Below are 21,831 nucleotides of genomic sequence, written 5' to 3' on the forward strand. Positions count from 1 at the left end.
ATAAAAAAGATAAACGAATGCCTTAAACGGATACGTTATTTATTCACTCTCGTCTCCGTTATGAAAAACGCAAAAAACCTGGAGGTGACGGGTCGGTCTTTTATTTAAAAAACGTAAGTTAGAGAAATCTAGCTTAATCAATATTCCGGACCGGAATTGGGTCTGGGAATTCTTTGAGTTCATGGAAGAGAAGTGTTTTTCACTTTGGAAGAGAAGTGTTTCGAACGGAAGAGAAGATTTCAGAAGAAAGAAGAGAAGTGTTTTGACTAAGAAGAGAAGTGTTTTTATCAAGAAGAGAAGTGACCCATAGGGGCCATCGTAATATATATGTCACATTATCAACGTAATTTAAATAGTATAATCTGAGTATATAAGAAATGACCCTGGGCCACACACTGGTCAGTTCCGAGATCTGATTGGTTTCTCAAGTTTCCGTTAATTCTGAAGATAAATTAATTTATGCGTAAAAATTGAATAATAACAGAAAAACCATAATGGCGGCCAAGTTTATGTGCGAAAGGGACGCTGGAATGTTTATGTTCTGCTGGACTGAATTTATTTTTGTGAAAAATAAAATATTTGGCATTGTTAGTATAGCTTAACGTGCAAACAAAATTAAATAGCTTTAAGTTGTACTCAGAGGCTGTTAAAGTAAGCTTCTGTTTTTTTTGCAGTGCAGTTGAGGAGGTAGCTACTAGACTAGAAAGCTAGCTATGCTAGGTTTTGTGCACAGAGTGTAGTAAAAAACACAATGAAGGTTTCTTTGAAGACATGTTTAGCAGCTATCTAGCTAGCTTAAATACAACACAAGGTATATACAGGTATACACAACTAATCCTATTTCTCCTGAACAGACCTTCTTTTACACTTTAGCTAATATATTCTTTCGAGGCAGAATATATAAACAAAAAAAAATCATATGCTGTTGATTTGGTTGAAAAAGATTAAAAAACTGGATTAAGAAGTTCATACCATTTAATTAACTAAATAGTTATACACTTAATTAAATCGATTTTACAGATTAAATAATAATTTTCTCTGACTGCATGAAATGCAACATCCTATGTTTTATGACTTTTAATCTCTTAGTAAAGCAACATAAATTTATTGAAAAAAGTCAATTGGTTTGACCATAGTGGCCATTTAGTTGTAAATGTGTTTCCAGGAACGCGTTTCGTGAAAACCGAAACTGTAATATGATAAAAAAGAAGGATGAAAAAGAAAGATATTGAGTTGAAACTTGTTAGGAGATCCTTTTAGGCTGGTCTGATGGGATTAGCATAAAAAATGATTCTGTAATAGCTAGTTTAGGCATTTAAAGCAGGGAGATAAGATTTAAAGACAATTATAAATTTTGACCTAACAATTGTAAAATTTTTTAGACAATACAATTTTATTTAGGTGTATATGCACGTTACGACAATAACAGACAAAAGGAGCCAGTTATTATATACATCAAAACGTATATATCTGATATGTATCTGACTGACACATGGTTACGTTGAAGACTCAATACTAGTATAATATATAGCTACACCACGGCACTATAATGTCGGCGTGATAAAGCCTCAACTTAGGTTTATAGAGATTCACGTTAGCAATAAGTCGCCCGCGAGACAAAAATAGAATTAGAAAGACTGCATGTGTCTAAAAAAATGCTAAAAACTTAACTAGCTAGCCTTGTGGTAGAGCGTTCGCTTGGAGTGTGGAAGGTCTTGGGTTCAAACACAGCCAAGTCATGTCAGAGACTATAAAAGTGTGAATCTATCCTTTTTGCTTAGCGTTCAGCATGAGAATAGGATTGATATCTTAGGTGGTTGTCTAGTTGAGTGATTGCTGTGCTTGCAAGACTTTCGTAGCTCAAATGGCTTTAAATGCGCTAGGACCCCCTTCGCAGGACCCTTGTTGATAGCAATACCAACAGGAACTGAAGAGGCTATCCTGGCTAAATAATTTTAATAATAAAATAATAATAGGCATCTTCAGTAATTCAAATCACAAAACCCTCTGAGAATTCTGTGGCTTGGAAGCTAGCTAAAAGTGCTTTCACTTTTAACTATAATATGAAGTAAAGATAGCTAAAAATCATAATTAAAAAAGTGTATAGCTAGCTACCTTGGTTAGCACAACCTTTGTAGCTACAAAGTACGTCTTGGACCTTTGCTAGCTAGCTATAGATGGCTGAAAACTTTAAAATAAATATATATTTAAAATTTGTATGTAGCCAAAAAAGCGAAGGCAACACTGCAATCATGTTTTCTCGAAGCAAAAACTCAAAACACTAAAACTAACTTGTTTCTAATTAAAAATAAAACTCTATCCATGATTTCGATTAAAGATTGTTTTGCATAAGTTATAGCAATACGGTGTTCTCGGCGGTCCGCATTCTTAACAAAATGACCAAATTTTGAATAAATTAAAAATTACCACGAATCGTGCTGATTTAAACATAGTCATAAGAAAAAGAGATAGTCTGGTGAATCGCGCGGCTCTATTGTTATGCTTTTGTTAGCGGAATATACCTCGTACCCAGTGCTTTGACTGCACGCTCGTGTTGAAAAATGGCGCATTTAAGTGGTTAGTTACTGTAAACAACATAGGATTAACAAACATTTAAACAGAATTATTTTCAACATGCCTGGCGAAAATCGTAACCACTCTAGCAGAACCACACTTGTTCCCGGTGCTATCCCCACAATAAACCTTCCTATCAAAAGTTTTCCTTCATCCTCCACATCTTCTAAGCCTCGTCAATCAGCACAATCAATTTTGCAGAAAAAAATTGAACCAGTGGAAAATGTCATTACTGATCAGTACAAGTCATTTACAGATTTTATTTCTAAAACTCAGTTATTGAAATTAGTCGGTTGGAGTTTTACCTATACAAGTGATTGTGCTTCTTTTGCCTGTCATGATGCTATCCACTCAGTTCCAAAGTATGAGATATATGTTGATAATAATCTTGTTTTTACTGTTCGTGTTTTATTATGGTCTGTTCCTGCTAAACACGACATTTATTCTCAATCACTAAAATTTATTACAATCACATATTTAACAAGATTAATTATGGATTTGAAATTATGCCCAGGTTTGACAGACCACTTTGTTGGTAGCTGTCTTGAGCACTGTGTTCCAAAAGTATTTAACATCAAGGATAGTACTAGTGCACCTCTTCATCAAAGCAAATGGTATCGATCTCCAAATTGCATAGTTCTTATTCCACCTTCTTCTGAAAAATGCTTGGAATGTGTTAGGTCGGAGTCAAAAGAAAGCCTAAGTTTGAAAAAGAAAAGGGACAATTTAATTTCACCTGCCAAACTTAAAGCACCAATTTCCATGACTTCTCCAGACCGAATCATAAAAACCCTTCAAAATCACCGGTTGGAAAATAAAGAATTAAAGGAAGAGTTAAAGAAAATGCAAGATGAAATTTCCACTTGTGCAGTTCCAGTCCAAAAAAGTCTTGGTGATGATTTCATAAAAATTATGTCAACAACTAATCGCAAGATACCACCATTCATGAAATTTTTTTGGGAAGAGCAGCAGAAATATTTATCATCATCGAAAACTGGTGTTCGCTATCATCCTATGATCATTCCTGCTTGGGTTTAGCTGCAAAATCCCCCGCCTTTTATGATGAGATTCGTGTTGACGATAAGAAAGACAGTGGTTTCTTGGTACTCCCTAGTAGACGTCGTTTAAGGGACTATAAGAACTATATTCGTCCAAAGCAAGGTTTTAACAAAGACGTTATCCAGGAATTGTGTATTATGGTCTCCAAATTCCAACCACATGAGAAATATGCAATATTATTAATGGATGAAATGAAAATTCAAGAAAGTCTTGTGTGGGACAAGCATAATGGTGATCTTATCGGTTTTGTTGACCTTGGTGATATTGATCTAAATTATGTTGCGTTGAAAAAGGTTGATGAAATTGCATCTCATGTCTTAGTTTTTCTTGTGAGAAGCATTGTAAATCCTTTAAAATTTTCATTTGCAAATTTTGCTACTACCAATGTCACATCAATTCAATTGTTTCCTCTCTTTTGGAAAGCGGTTGGCATACTGGAGGAAAAATGTGGCATAAAAGTTGTTGGTGTCACAAGTGATGGAGCATCTCCAAACCGACGAATGTACCATATGCACCTAAACATGACCCGTGTAGCTGACATTAATGCGGGAGTGGACGTAACATACCGCACTTTGAATGTTATGGCGGATGAGAAACGGTACATCTACTTCATCTCAGATCCACCACACTTAATTAAAACAGCCCGCAATTGCCTGAGTAATTCTCTTGCAGGAAAATGTACCAGAAGTATGTGGAATGATGGAAGTTATATCACCTGGAACCATATTTCAAAGTTATTCCTTGATGACTTAGACTGTGGATTACATCTTGTTCCTAAAATAACAAATGACCACATCAAGCTCACACCATATTCAGTAATGAATGTACGTCTGGCAGCACAAGTGTTAAGCGAATCTGTCTTTAACGCTCTTCAATTGTATGGACCACCAGAAGCTAATGCAACTGCCAAATATTGTAATATGTTCGACCAATTTTTTGACTGTCTTAACGACAAGAATACCAAAGAAGCAGCATTTAAACGTAAACCATTTCTTAAACCGTACACATCTGTTGATGATGAAAGATTCTTATGGTTGACCGAAACATTTCTAGGATATTTCAAAACATGGAAGGATTCAATTGCTGATAGGCCTGGTAATTACGGATAATGTTCATATTCATATTTACTAATCAGAATTTTTATCGTCTTCCACAAGACATGACTTTCCAGCTAATAAGATGTCCAAACTTTGAACTCCAAGCATACTTCTTGATTTTTTTGATCTCCTAATGCGACGATATAGGGTACTAAATACATAACCACTTAGATATTGATTTATGTTTCTTTCTTTGGGTGAAAAATTCACATGGGAAGAAAATTCTACAGTGTTTTCTTTTACAGTTGAATTAGTGAGATGAGCAAGTACGTGATTAGCCACTTCAAAACCAAGGAGAATAGAGCTTCGATTTGATAAATTTCTGAAAACAATATTTTCAGACACAGATTTATAGAAGGCCGGATAAAACTTTTCAGCATCGCCTTTAAAACTACCAATCACATCTCTGACAAAACTATAGGAAAAGTTTGTATCGTCGTTTGTAATAACATAATTGACAAATTCATTTCTGGTCTTCTCACTATAGCATTCATCTTTAGAAAGTTTACTTGCACTTAATTGGGTGTACTTCTTAAAGTATAACGGATGGAGCTTGGTTTCAGCAGTAGTGAGGCTGTCGTCATTTAACTGGTTTTGTGGCTGACGATGTTTCGCATTTCGGTGTCTTGTGAGTCCCCGTTGTGTTTTGCATGTTTTGGAGCATATATCACAGGAAAAACAGCTTTCAGAAGGGTCGTCAACTATTTCTTCAACAATTTCGGATAATTCTTTAGTTAAATCACGATTTTTCTCTAATAAATCTTCATCAATAACAGCCAAGATTGCATCAAAATCATCTTCACCAAAGAAATCCTCCCCATGGGCAGCCATTATTGATAATTCCGTGCAGTCTTAAACTGGCCACCCCGATTTAAGAAACATATCTACTTGTGAACAATAGGAACACATTATGGACGGCCCGGAATTACCAGACTATCTCTTTTCTTATGACTATGATTTAAACCAGCCTGGCCCAGAGTCAATTCTTCGCGCCGTCTCGGCTATCAAAAAAGCGAAAAATTGCCCTGGGAACGAGGTTGATGCTTCAACTAATTGTAATTGTCCTAAATACACCTTGTGCCGATTTTGAAAAAGTAATGCGCGCGCATTATAAAGAGGCAATATTTAAAGGGTCATATTTTCAAAATGGCAGTTTTGGTAGGTAAACAAACTAAAACCGTAAATAGCTGTATGTACAGTTTTGTCCCGTTTATGAGGGGAATTGATATATATTATATCATTACAAGGGTATTTAAAGAAAAAATAGAATTAAAGCTATTAGTTTTTAATATCTTACTCAAAATAAATCCTTCTTATATGAACAAATCAAAACAAACTTGGAACCGATTGCGCTCCCAAGCTTCGCTACCATCTATGTTTGCCAGAACATATGGGAGCAAATTAAATATTCAGTCTTGTTTATGTATATTCTGCAATTTAAACCCCACGGGCGACGCGGGCGTCGCGAATTGTAAACAAACATCTCCATCTTTTTACCATGGATGAAAATAATAACATACTTGTCATTTGAAAAATTTAAAATATGGAGTGTCAACGCTCCGAAAACCTTTTTACACATCCGGGGAAAGATTACTGAGGGTGGAATTGATGATTTAGAAGCAAGGTATACATTTGTTAAAGAGTTTTAAAAATGTGACTGTTGTGGAAAAGGTTTATTAGAAGTCAAATCACCTTTTCGATCAAAGGAGAACAACTAACTGCATGTAATTTACCCTACTTGGAACAAACTCTTAGCGATAAGAATGAAAAGATAACAACATTAAAAACAGACTGCAGTTACTATTTTTAGGTGCAAGGACAATTATCTGTATCAGGTAGAAACTACTGTGATTTTTTGGTGTATACAACAGCTGGCTATCATTTAGAAAGAATATTTTTTAAACAAAAATTATGGGAGGAAATGCAAATAGAACTTGATTGTTTTTGGTCAAACATTTTATGCCCAGAATTGTTTAATGGGCAAATTAAGAATCAGCTAAATAACAATAGAACAAACAACGAAAACAAACAAAAATCGGTTAGAAAATCTCAACAAAAACCACCTATTGTAGACGCACCTCCAGCCAAGATCCAGAAAACAAAAAATAAAGTTAAAACAACAAAGAATCCAATGATTGAAATTTATCTGTGTGGAGTATGTCAAAAACCGCTATCTACAAAACCAACAAAATATGAAGATTTTAGTGTAGGGTGTGATAAATGCCCACTTTGGTATCACTTCACATGTGCAGAAATTCCTTGGGGGTAGACGCTAGCAATTTCGATCAATGGATTTGTGAATGGTGCCGAAACATCACAAGTATATAACCTATACAATAATACACACACTTAAATAACATGTTTTATATATTGGAAGTTGTAAGTTTGTTAGGGCAGCACATATTATAATAAGGTCATCAATATGATGAGTAATTTTTTTTGGTGATTTTTTATATTTACGAACAATAGCTGTCTTGACAGAAGCCCCTCTCCACTTTCGCCGGATGTAATTAAATAGCTTGTCAAACAAGTTTTTTGATTATAAACCAGTAAAAAAAAGTATACATACAATCTTTTTCCAACTTTTCGATTTTGTTGTTTAAGTATTTCAGTTTACTTGCCAACTGTTTGATTACTTTTAACCAAAGTTTTTATTATAATATCTTTGTGATTGTTATATTTGGCACAGTGATGATATAACAAAATACTTAAACTAAATTTTACAATGTTCACTAACATAAAGAAAAATGTAAAAATTGAATAGGAAGTAAATACTGCAAGAGATGTATCATCGTATGCTGAAGATTGATATGCATTTTCCCCCATCAAAATATCATTTACAGTGGCTGCATTATCATAATTATCAATGGGCAGTTCACTATCATTCACTAATGGTAATTCAGATGCTTGTATATCATTAGTAGCTACGATGTGTTGTGATGATGACGATGCAGCATCAATAGCTTTCTTTCCCTTTGATCTTTTGGGTGGAAGAGCCTGTTTCGTTAAAACACATCTTTTACTGCCAACTAAGTTTTCAACTTTTCCTGCTGATTGGGATATCTTTCAGATGGAAAGGGATTTTCCTTTGTTGGGTATCCATCAATGAAATGATCCGAACAAACTCTTGAATGTTTGCCTGGAACCCAGCAGTTGTTAGTGGGAAGATGCTTTATCCAAAATGCGATTCCGTGGTTTTAAATTTAAATTATTATTAGAATAAACTAGTCGATAAAGACCCGTGGAGAAATCCACTTCGGCAATAGGACATTGAAAATGTTGGTTTGCTGTCGTCGGCATTGCAAATCCAAAAAAAAAAAAAAAAAAATTGGCGAAATTTAGTTTATTCGTTGCCTGTAACGTGTAGAGGTTGAAACGCTGATCAAAATAATATAGGATCATAACTTTTCTACGAACAACAAAAGACATAAAAGGGTTTTCAGAAATTTATATTCCTGTTACCTTCATCGTATAGACCTTGAAACGATGATTAAGAAAATGTATAGGATCATATATCTTTGACAAACGGTTGCAGAGATATTAGGGTTTAAAGATTTTTTGATGACGTCATCAACCCGTCCATTCCAAAACGGATTCGGGGACCCAGGTTTGGGAAACTTACCCAAATTGGTCCAAGGTGGTCCCTAGTTACCCACGCGGTGAAAAATCATTGACGTCACCAACTCGTTTCCAAGTTATTTAGCCTCAAAGTTTTAGGTGCACTGTAATGGCTTCATTATATTAATATATGATATTGACGTTAAAGTGGTGTTATTGACGTCGCGCCGTAATGTCTGAATATTTACCATATTAGACATGCATTTTTCGGCAATATCAAAGGAAAATAAAGACATCCACTTTGCCTGTCACAGAGACACGGAACTGGCGTATTATTATATAGACTAGTGGATAAGGCCCGTGGAAATATCCACTTAGGCAGAAGGACAATGGAAAAGTAGGTTGTTTTAGATTTTTTGCTGACGTCAGCAGTGCAATTACAAAAATATTTGGCGAAATTTAGTTTATTCGTTGCCTGTACTATGCAGATGTTAAAACGCTGACCAAGAAAATGTATATGATCATATCTTTTTGATAAGCAGTTAATGAGACATAAGGGTTTTAACATTTTGCTGATGTCAGCAATGGCCAGTCAAACCCCCCAAATTTTTTTTTAGAAATTTGTATATACCTGCTGCCTTCATTGTATAGGTCTTGAAACGCTTATCAAGAAAATGTATAGGATCGCGTTTTTTTGACAAACGGTTGCAGAGATATTAGGATTTGAAGGTTTTTCGATGACGTCATCAACCCGTCCATTCCGAAACGGATTCGGGGACCCAGGTTTGGGAAAATTACCCAAATTGGTCCTAGTTGATCCCTAGTTACCCACGCAATGAAAAATCATTGACGTCACCACCTCGTTTCCAAGTTATTTGGCCTCAAAGTTTTAGGTGCACTGTAATGGCTTCATTAATTTAATATAGGATATTGACGTTAAAGTAGTGTTATTTTCGTCGCGTCGTAACGTCAGAAAATTTAACATATTAGACATGCATTTTTCGGCAACATCAAAGGAAAATGAAGACATCCACTTTGCCTGTCACAGACACACAGACAGACACACCTAGCGTATTATTATAGAGACTAGTCGATAAATCCCGTGGAGTAATCCACTTAGGCAGAAGGACAATGGAAAAATAGGTTGTTTTAATTTTTTGCTGACGTCAGCAGTGCAAATACAAAATAAATATAATTTTTTAGAAATTTGTATACGTGTTGCCTTCATCGTATAGATCTTGAAATGCTGATCAAGAAAATGTATATGATCATGTATCTTTGACAAACGGCTGCAGAGATATCAAGGTTTAAAGGTTTTTTGATGACGTCATCAAACCGTCCATTCCGAAACGGATTCGGGGACCCAGGTTTGGAAAACTTACCCAAATTGGTCCCAGGTTGTCCCTAGTTACCCACGCGGTGAAAAAACATTGACGTCACCACCTCGTTTCCGAGTTATTTGGCCTCAAAGTTTTAAGTGCATTGTAATGGCTTCACTAATCTTAATTAACTTTCCTTTGACGTCAATACTATTTTATCGGTAAAGTTTGGTAAATTACAGAACAATTTTATAGGCGATGTTTTATAGAATTTGTTAAAGAAAATTTTGAAGAATGTAATCCACTTTGCAAAAGTGACAGACAGACACACGGAACTGGCGTATTATTATATAGACTAGTCGTTAGCCCGTGGAAAAATCCACGGGTTTGCCTGTCCTTTAAATTTACCCGTTGCAACAAAGTGGATAAAAATATATCGCATTTGATATTCGTGCACATTTTAAAAATTTCGTGTTTCCGTTACGGGAGGCGGCTTTCGCGGACAGACAGACAAAATACTAGTCGATAAGGCCCGTGGAGAAATCCACTTAGACAGGAGGACAATGTAAAAAGTGGTTATTTTAGACCTTTTGCTGATGTCAACAGTGCATATACAAAAGGAAAATTGGCGAAATTTAGTCATTTGTTGTCTGTAATGTGTAGAGGTTGAAACGCTGATCAAAATAATGTATAGTATCGTAGGTCTTTGACAATCGCCTAAGGAGATATAAGGGTGTAAAAGTTTTGCTGACGTCAGCAAAGTCCCTACCAAAAGTTGCAAAAAACATTTCTTTACAAATTCGTTGCATTCATCATATAGATCTTGAAATGCTGATCAACAAAATGTATAGGAACATGAACTTTTGACAAACGGTTGCAGAGATATTGGGGTTTGTAGGTTTTGTGATGACGTCATCAACCCGTCCATTCCGAAACGAATTCGGGGACCCAGGTTTGGAAAACTTACCCAAATTTGTCCCATGTGGTCCCTAGTTACCCACGCGGTGAAAAATCATTGACGTCAGCACCTCGTTTCCAAGTTTTTTGGCCTCAAAGTTTTAGGTGCACTGTAACGGATTCATTATTTTAATATAGGATATTGACGTTTAAGTAGTGTTATTGACGTCGCGCCGTAACGTCAGAAAATTTAACATATTAGACATGCATTTTTCGGTTACTTCAAAGAAAATTTCGGTAAGATCAAAGGAAAATAAACAAATCCACTTTGCCTGTTACAGACACACAGAACTGGCGTATTATTATATAGACTAGTCGATAAGGCCCGTGGAAAAATCCACTTAGGCAGGATAACAGAGAAAAACAACCGTCATTTAAATTTTGATGACGTCAGCAGAGACATGTCAGAACACAAAATGTTTTTTTCAGAAATGTGTATGTCTGTTGCCTTCATCGTATAGATCTTGAAACGCTGAGCAAGAAAATGTATAGGATCATATACTTTTGACAAACGGTTGCAGAGATATTAGGGTTTAAAGGTTTTTTAATGACGTCATCAACCCGTCCATTCCGAAACGGATTCGGGGACCCAGGTTTGGGAAAATTACCCCAATTGGTCCTAGGTGGTCCCTAGTTACCCACGCGGTGAAAAATCATTGACGTCACCACCTCGTTTCCAAGTTATTTGGCCTCAAAGTTTTAGGTGCACTTTAATGGCTTCATTAATTTAATATAGGATATTGACGTTAAAGTAGTGTTATTTTCGTCGCGTCGTAACGTCAGAAAATTTAACATATTAGACATGCATTTTTCGGTAAGATCAAAGGAAAATGAACATATCCACTTTGCCTGTTACAGACACACGGAACTGGCGTATTATTATATAGACTAGTCGATAAAGCCCGTGGAAATATCCACTGCGGCAGGATAAAAATGGAAAAATAGGTTGCTTTAGATTTTTTGCTGACGTCAGCAGTGCATATACAAAAAGAAGATTGGTGAAATTTAATCATTCGTTGTCTGTAATGTGGAGAGGTTGAAACGCTGATAAAAATAATGTATAGTATCGTATGTTTTTGACAAACGCCTAAGGAGATATAAGGGTTTAAAAATTTTGCTGACGTCATCAAAGTCCCTACTAAAAAATCCAAAAAAATTTCTTTATAAATTCGTACACCCGTTTCATCCATCGTAAAGATCTTGAAATGCTGATCAAGAAAATGTATAGGAACATGAACTTTTGACAAACGGTTGCAGAGATATTGGGGTTTGAAGGTTTTGTGATGACGTCAACAACCCGTCCATTCCGAAACGGATTCAAGGACCCAGGTTTGGGAAACTTACCCAAATTGGTCCCAGGTGGTCCCTAGTTACCCACGCGGTGAAAAATCATTGACGTCAGCACCTCGTTTCCAAGTTATTTGGCCTCAAAATTTTAAGTGCACTGTAACGGCTTCATTAATTTAATATAGGATATTGACGTTAAAGTAGTGTTATTGACCTCGCGCCGTAACGTCAGAAATTTCACATATTAGACATGCATTTTTCGGTTGCTTCAAAGAAAATTTCGGTAAGATCAAAGAAAAATGAACATATCCACTTTGCCTGTTACAGACACACGGAATTAGCGTATTATTATAGAGACTAGTCAATAAGGCCCGTGGAAAAATCCACTAAGGCGCAGAAGAACAATGGAAAATTAGGTTGCTTTAGATTTTTTGCTGACGTCAACAGTGCATATACAAAAAGAAAATTGGTGAAATTTAATCATTTGTTGTCTGTAATGTGCAGAGGTTAAAACGCTGATCAAAATAATGTATAGTATCGTATGTTTTTGAAAAGAGCCTAAGGAGATATAGGGTATAAAAATTTTGCTGACGTCAGCAAAGTTCCTACCAAATTTTCCAAAGAAAAATTTCTTCACAAATTCGTACACTCGTTGCATTCATCATATAGATCTTGAAATGCTGATCAAGAAAATGTATAGGAACATGAACTTTTGACAAACGGTTGCAGAGATATTGGGGTTTGTAGGTTTTGTGATGACGCCATCAACCCGTCCATTCCGAAACGGATTCAAGGACCCAGGTTTGGGAAACTTACCCAAATTGGTCCCAGGTGGTCCCTAGTTACCCACGCGGTGAAAAATCATTGACGTCACCACCTCGTTTCCAAGTTATTTGGCCTCAAAATTTTTAAATGCACTGGAATGGCTTCATCAATTTAATATAGGATATTGACGTTAAGGTAGTGTTATTGACGTCGCGCAGTAACGTCAGAAAATTCAACATATTAGACATGCATTTTTCGGCAACATCAAAGGAAAATGACGATATCCACTTTGCCTGTTACAGACACACGGAACTGGCGTATTAATATATAGACTAGTTGATTAGGCCCGTGGAAAAATCCACTTAGGCAGAAAAACAACTGAAAAGTTCTGTCATTTGAATTTTGATGACATCAGCAAATATTTCAGTATATTGAATATGCCTTTTACTAAAAAAAATAATCTGAAAATGCATAAAAAGAAAGTATATAAGTCATAATTTAACAAAAAAGTTCTTAAAATCTAACACAAAATATCAAATGTCAAATCGCATGAAATCCTCCAAACAAAACTTCAGACAAAATATGAAAAACAACGGCGTGCAAGGTGTAAAATCTAGTTAGTAGAAAGTTACAACAGATAAACAGTTTCAGTCTGAACATTCAGTAATTTTTTATCATCACCAAATATTTATTTCCGTAATTACATTAGTTTAAAGTTTAAAAAAAGTTTATAAAACAAAATATAAAAAAAATCCAACTTACACAACAGCTCACAGTCTAATTGTACAAAAATTTGTTCTTTCAGTATTTTGCATGTGGTCTTTTTCCACAAAAGTTTACACAGCATTTAAAAAACAGCATTTTGCAACACAAACAATATAATCGGCAACCATACTATTCTCTGCTGAGAAATTTTAACCACAAATGTAAAAAACCCAAGTAAATTTCCCAAAAAATGTCAACAACCTTTTTAAAAATATTAACCACTACCCTTGTAAAAATATATAACCTTGTAATTTACATGCAAGCTCACAGAAGTTTAACAGGATGTCAACAACACATTTGTTTGATAACATTAATTATGCAAAAAAGTGCAAAAAAATATGCTAGATTTTTTTTATAAAAAACGCGGTAAAATATAAAGACTTTGAAGCTTTTTTCCTGGCAAATGCGAGTCTGCCTGACACGTAACTCTAGCGACATAAAAACATAACGTCTAAACATATCTAAAAAGTTCTTACTATTTGTGAATCCAAATCTACTTTAAACCGAAGCTTTCATTTTCTACTTCTAACTTTTCTTTACTACTTCTAGCTCCACTCTTCACTTTCGAAGTAACTTCTTGTGGCTTTTAACTTTACTTTTGTACATCTATGTTCACATAATATATATATAAAAAGGACAGAGTGTAAAACCAATTGGCAAATTTTTTAGGCTAATTAGTCAAATTAGAAATGCAAAAACAAAGTTTGAGTCATAATTCATGTTATAACAACAACGATCAATTTAACAGTTCATTTTACGTCAATTTTTGCACTAAATTTGCAACACAAAATACAAATTCTAAATAATTCCTACGATTTTCCTCAAAAGTTTAATGAAAATATAAAAGATGAGAGGTGAACGACAAAATCAAAATTTGCAGAATTTAATTATTTTGGTATATACATATGTCTATTGATATATGCCCTTTATAACAATATTTCAAAATGTGAAAAAGAAAAACAGTTTGCAACAAAATCAGTTATTCTGATGAAATTGCATACACTTTTCTCCACAAAAGTGTAAAAAAAGAATGGTTCTAGGAAATACTTCTGATTCAACAAAAATAGTATTTGTATCTTGTACTCAATAAATATTATCCGAATTTTCAAAAAACTGCGATTTGGAACGCATCAAATTTATAAATAGAGAGGGATCGGTCATTTCAGTATGTTGTCCTGCCCAGTAAGAATTTATACAAAATATAAAAAAAACACAAGTTTTTTCGATGATGTACTCCCTCAAAAAAGTTGAAACTTTTCTTAATTAATACAAAATGTCATAAACAAAAGCATTTTAGTCAGAACATCTAGAACAACAAAAATCACTACACTTAAGGTACCAGAACTACTACATGTTAAATAAAAATCGTTTCGTCATATTGCATGTAACCGATGTATATAAGTTTAGTTACACAAAATGTGAAAAATACATTATTTGCATACACAAAATGTGAAAAAAACATTATTTGCATAAAAACAGTCCTTAAACTCTTCTTAAATATTATGTAATAATTTTTTAAAAGTTGTTGTGGCTTGTAATTTAAGCTTAAAATGTCAACTGAAATAAGTTACAGTCACATTCTTAGCAAAGACCACTAAGATAACACTACGATAGCTAGCTTAGCTACATGCAAAAAGCAACATAAAACTAAAGCAAACATAAGCTAGCTACAGCAGCTAATAGCTGGTCAGTTGAGTATAAAGTGGAGACTTAGCTAGGTATAAAGTCCGAGCTAGCTAAGCTATTAGGTTGTTGTTGGTGTGGTTGGTTTTATGATGCTAGCTAACAAACATGTCTCGCATCAATAATATCATCAAAACTGAAAAAAACATAAACAAACCTTACAGAAACCTTTCTATATTTCATTTATATACCATGCCCCTTTTTAAATGCTTTTGTAAAGATTTATTTTGAAGGAAAGAGTAGAAATTGCTTAAAAAGAACAGCCATCTTTTTTGCAAACACAATTTCCGTTACTTTGTGCTAGAACTTCATTTAACAAACCACATAAAACTCGCGGCTTTTCACGACAAAGAAGACATATTTTTTTCGGCAACATCAAAGATTTTTTTCGGCGACATCAAAGGAAAATGACGATATCAACTTTGCCTGTTACAGACACACGGAACTGGCTTATTAATATAGAGATAATCATCATTCAAGTATGACGTGTTGTTGCGTAATACCGAAAATGCATTGGGTGCGCATTTAGCAGGAATTCGCGGAAAAAGCCTGGAGGCACACGCACGTGTTTTTGAGATTTTGTATACCGTTGAAGTTTTCAACTAAAATAATAAAACCTTTCGAACTGTAATCATCGTTCAATAATCGAAATAAATAAAACGAATAATGAAAATCTAGATGGTAAATTGTCAAAGTTTTTTTTTATTATTCTTGGATATTATAAAGAATAAAAAAGATTGATCGTTTGACCAAGAGAAAAAAAAGCACTAGTCTTCTTTAAAAAAGAAAATCTTTGTGTGTGTTACCAACTTAATTTTTTAGGTATTAATTTAAAAAATCACAAGATTCTCTTCGAAGATATCAAGAATAAGGAGTCACCCCATCAAATCCTTTGGTCCTGAACTCCTTTTGTGATTGTTGGAAAAAACCTTTTTGGTACGAAGTTCTGTCCCGGCTGATAACTACACGGTTTGTTTGGGTGACAATTTGGTTGTGGAAAGACCAAAAGTTATAGGATCAACATATTTAAGTAAAAAATTCCAACCTCTCCCAAAACCAAAACCAAAAAAATCGGCGTTTTCAGGAAGAGTCGGTTTGGCTGCTAAAGAAAAAAGTTCTCATCCATAATCAACATTTGTCTCTCTAAAAGAAGAAAATCATGCGACGTCTGTGGTTGAAGAGTTTCCTGAATACGATCCATCTGTCATTACCAATGGAGCAAGAGCAGTTTAATGACGCTGCTGCTCAACTACCAATAAAATCTTGGTAAATCGGGATCTGGGTAATAAGTGCGTCTAAAGGAAGCCATATTTAATGCCGAAGTATTTTAAATAAGAGTTAATTTTAAAATTTTCAACCACGGAATGGCATTTTGGATAAAGCATCTTCCTTGTTTAGTGGCACTGTCCAATCGATTAATTAGCTGTAACCATTTTCCCCTTGATTCCTTTTCCTTTTTCTCGGTTGGAAATGGAAACAACCTACATATGTAAAAACATAGTTTATGTTTACATGAACAAGCGACACGACTATAATTCGTAAACTTAGCTACCTAATAGTTATTACTTTACCTGAAAGGGGGGTCACATTCACATGATTGATTCATACAAGAGTGAGATTTTTTCCATTTAAGTTTGTAATCACCATTAGAGCAATCACTAACAGCACAATGTCTTGACATGTTAAGATAATGTAAAATACAATTTCAAATTTAAAGAATAAAGGAAAGATTAGCATGCGACATGCACTAGCTCGCCCATGATTTCGTTTATTTACCTACCAAAACTACCTAGGGCCCAGGCCGCCTAGTTCGCAAGTGTATATTTTACCGAACGCTTTGAAATCGGCATAAGGTGTATTCACGTTTTAAAAAAATCTTTAATTTCGCGTCTTTTCAATAAAATAAATTTTGAGGAATAAACATTCGCGAAAAGACCTAAAAAGGCGAAAAACTTTCTGCTCCTAAAGTATGTACAACGCTTTTTAGCTCATCAAAAAATTTATCTAGTGTTTTCATGCTATGAAAACCTCCTTTTTCGCTCGAGGAGTCTAATTAAAGTGCAACAAATTTTGTTCAAGCATTGAACATGGATAATAAATTAATTACTGGCTTCGGTTTAGTGCTTCACTTTCTACACAGTACTACATGCCACGAACGTTTATTGTTTTCAGGGAGAGAGAGACCTATTGTTGCTTCTAAACAATAAATGTGTTTCTTCCTTCAATTCTCAATCTTGAATTGATGCTTTTCAATAGCATAAAAAAAAGGCTAAAGAACGCGAATAGATATTATTAACTTTTATAGCTTCGGAAAACAATAATTTTCCTGCGTGGTACTGTCCGGTAAAAAATTAAAACTTGATATTAGTTACATCTCTTCACAAAAGTAAAGAAAAAAGTATTAAAATACAACCAAAATTGTCTTTCATAAGTTTAAACTGAATTTGTTTACTTGACCATCCCATTCTTAATCGCCATCTTTACTGAACTTCGAACGCGGAAAAGGACTGGGTAAAAACATTAATATGTGCAAATTATGCAATGACGTACTCTTTGGGTTACCCCCATGTAGAGACTGGCGCGTGCAGAAAGAAAAACAAAGAAAAAAAAGTTGATGGTATTCCCAACAGAATTTTTTTTACGTTTATCAATCATGTTCACAAGCAGAATGCAATTAATCGCACTCCTGAAAAATAAATATTGAGTTCTAAAAATCAACGTATAAAATCCCATTTTATAGAGTGCGATACCTCGAAATAATTTTTGGACTCTCGTCAGACAAAATATGCCCGCCACATTTCCAGTTTGGGCGGACATGTCCTTAGCTCGTTTAGAACTTTCGTCGGACAAAACGTTGATAGATTTCCGTTTTGGTCGGACACTTTTAGATCTCAGAATTATTGAATAGTCCTGATCTTTTTTATCCACGAGCAAGCCTATTTATAGCCAACCTGATCATCCTAGCTAATTCACCGACTCCTGACATAGTTAAAAGAACTACGCAGACATGATTCTCTTTTGCCTGGCTAATACGTCGTTGATAACCAGGTCTTATAAAAAATCCAGCCATGCGGTTCTAACTTTTGCGGAGGTGAACGCCGACGGAGCACAGATGAATCAAGTCTGCAAAGCTGCACTTACAGGCGGAACACACATTTTATCATGTATTTAATTGTATATAATTTCTTCATTTGGCAAAACAATTGGAAACCATAACAGGTCCAAATTTACGGGGTTTTTTCTTCATGCCCCAAGTGTTAATCTTTTTTCTGGGGGCGTTTGAAGGGCGTTTATTCGAAGCATTACGGTATAAAAATTATAAATATGAATAACCTCGAACCAAGTATTTCTTTTTGTTCGCTAATATTAGCCAAAGCTACCTCAATTATAATTGAGGTAGCTTTGGTAATAGAATAGGGGTACTGGGAACGAGGCTTATAATTGTATAAATTGTATAAAAGTATAAAGGTACAAAAAAACACAATTTATTTAATGCGTTTGTATTTTCTATAATTTCTTCTTTTGCTGGTCGAATTTCTGGAGTACGATATATGTACGATATGACAACAACAGTTGATAGTTTGGTATATTACAAAAAATGATTCAGATTCATCAAGGAATTTAACTTGTAATGTTGCGTCAATTTTTTTCATTTCATCATCGCAGGATGCTGTCTGCGTTTTGAGCATCGGCCACTCCAACGGATGTCTGCGTAGATATACTTTTACGTAAATTATCTTACCCGCGTCTGGTCTCAGTATCGGCACAAAAAATGAAGCAGCTTTAAAATAATCTATTTAATTTGAATACAGACAGACATTCAGCTGTTTCTGTGGACAGGGACATAAAGTTCTATTTCTGAAAGTGAGTTGCATGCTTTGAAATTAAATATTCATAAATTGCTACATTTTTTTTTTAAAGGGGGTAAAATATTAAAAAAAAATTAAATTCAATCTGGTAATATTGCTCAGAGTAAAACAATCATTTTCTATTTACAATATTTTGATTTGCCGAGAACCCAACGCTTACGTCATAACAAAAATATTATTTTAGCCTCCCTTTCATGAAGATTGGGCAACGACTTCATTTAGCACCGGGCTAAGTGGTCCCGACACACGACGTACAACATAACTAACAACCTTCATACTTTATCGACATAAAAAGCCGACAGACGTTCAGTCATACTTCTCCAACCAAATGGACCCGACAAATGAAACCGCATTATCCGACATCCTCTCTATATAACAAATACATATTTTTTCTGTCGATGGTCATACCAACGTAATATCGCATAATACTGCATAATACTGCATAATACCTTCATAATTCATAAAAAATACATAAATTTTCTGTCGATGGCCATACCAACGTAATATCGCATAATACTGCATAATACTGCATAATACCTTCATAATTCAAAAAAAGTACTTAAATTTTCTGTCGATGGCCATAACAACGTAATATCGCATAATACTGCATAATACCTTCATAATTCATAAAAAACACATAAATTTTCTGTCGATGGCCATACCAACGTAATATCGCATAATACTGCATAATACTGCATAATACCTTTATAATTCAAAAAAAGTACATAAATTTTCTGTCGATGGCCATAACAACGTAATATCGCATAATACTGCATAATGCCTTCATAATACTCTCTGTCGTTACATAAAAAATACAAAAATTTTCTGTCGATGGCCATACCAACGTAATATCGCATAATACTGCATAATGCCTTCATAATACTCTCTATCGTTCCATAAAAAATACATATTTTTTCTGTCAATAATCCATAACCAACGTAATATCGCATAATACTGCATAATACTGCATAATACCTTTATAATTCAAAAAAAGTACATAAATTTTCTGTCGATGGCCATAACAACGTAATATCGCATAATACTGCATAATACTGCATAATACCTTTATAATTCAAAAAAAGTACATAAATTTTCTGTCGATGGCCATAACAACGTAATATCGCATAATACTGCATAATACCTTCATAATTCATAAAAAACACATAAATTTTCTGTCGATGGCCATACCAACGTAATATCGCATAATACTGCATAATACTGCATAATACCTTTATAATTCAAAAAAAGTACTTAAATTTTCTGTCGATGGCCATAACAACGTAATATCGCATAATACTGCATAATACCTTCATAATTCATAAAAAACACATAAATTTTCTGTCGATGGCCATACCAACGTAATATCGCATAATACTGCATAATACCTTCATAATACTCTCTGTCGTTACATAAAAAATACAAAAATTTTCTGTCGATGGCCATACCAACGTAATATCGCATAATACTGCATAATGCCTTCATAATACTCTCTATCGTTCCATAAAAAATACATATTTTTTCTGTCAATAATCCATAACCAACGTAATATCGCATAATACTGCATAATACTGCATAATACCTTTATAATTCAAAAAAAGTACATAAATTTTCTGTCGATGGCCATAACAACGTAATATCGCATAATACTGCATAATACCTTCATAATTCATAAAAAACACATAAATTTTCTGTCGATGGCCATACCAACGTAATATCGCATAATACTGCATAATACTGCATAATACCTTCATAATTCATAAAAAACACATAAATTTTCTGTCGATGGCCATACCAACGTAATATCGCATAATACTGCATAATACTGCATAATACCTTTATAATTCAAAAAAAGTACTTAAATTTTCTGTCGATGGCCATACCAACGTAATATCGCATAATACTGCATAATACTGCATAATACTGCATAATACCTTCATAATTCATAAAAAACACATAAATTTTCTGTCGATGGCCATACCAACGTAATATCGCATAATACTGCATAATACTGCATAATACCTTTATAATTCAAAAAAAGTACTTAAATTTTCTGTCGATGGCCATAACAACGTAATATCGCATAATACTGCATAATACCTTCATAATTCATAAAAAACACATAAATTTTCTGTCGATGGCCATACCAACGTAATATCGCATAATACTGCATAATACTGCATAATACCTTCATAATTCATAAAAAACACATAAATTTTCTGTCGATGGCCATACCAACGTAATATCGCATAATACTGCATAATACTGCATAATACCTTTATAATTCAAAAAAAGTACTTAAATTTTCTGTCGATGGCCATACCAACGTAATATCGCATAATACTGCATAATACTGCATAATACCTTCATAATTCATAAAAAACACATAAATTTTCTGTCGATGGCCATACCAACGTAATATCGCATAATACTGCATAATACTGCATAATACCTTTATAATTCAAAAAAAGTACTTAAATTTTCTGTCGATGGCCATAACAACGTAATATCGCATAATACTGCATAATACCTTCATAATTCATAAAAAACACATAAATTTTCTGTCGATGGCCATACCAACGTAATATCGCATAATACTGCATAATACTGCATAATACCTTTATAATTCAAAAAAAGTACTTAAATTTTCTGTCGATGGCCATAACAACGTAATATCGCATAATACTGCATAATACCTTCATAATTCATAAAAAACACATAAATTTTCTGTCGATGGCCATACCAACGTAATATCGCATAATACTGCATAATACTGCATAATACCTTCATAATTCATAAAAAACACATAAATTTTCTGTCGATGGCCATACCAACGTAATATCGCATAATACTGCATAATACTGCATAATACCTTTATAATTCAAAAAAAGTACTTAAATT

The sequence above is a fragment of the Hydractinia symbiolongicarpus genome, chromosome 5 (genome assembly GCF_029227915.1).
Source record: "Hydractinia symbiolongicarpus strain clone_291-10 chromosome 5, HSymV2.1, whole genome shotgun sequence".
Lineage (NCBI taxonomy): Eukaryota > Metazoa > Cnidaria > Hydrozoa > Anthoathecata > Hydractiniidae > Hydractinia > Hydractinia symbiolongicarpus.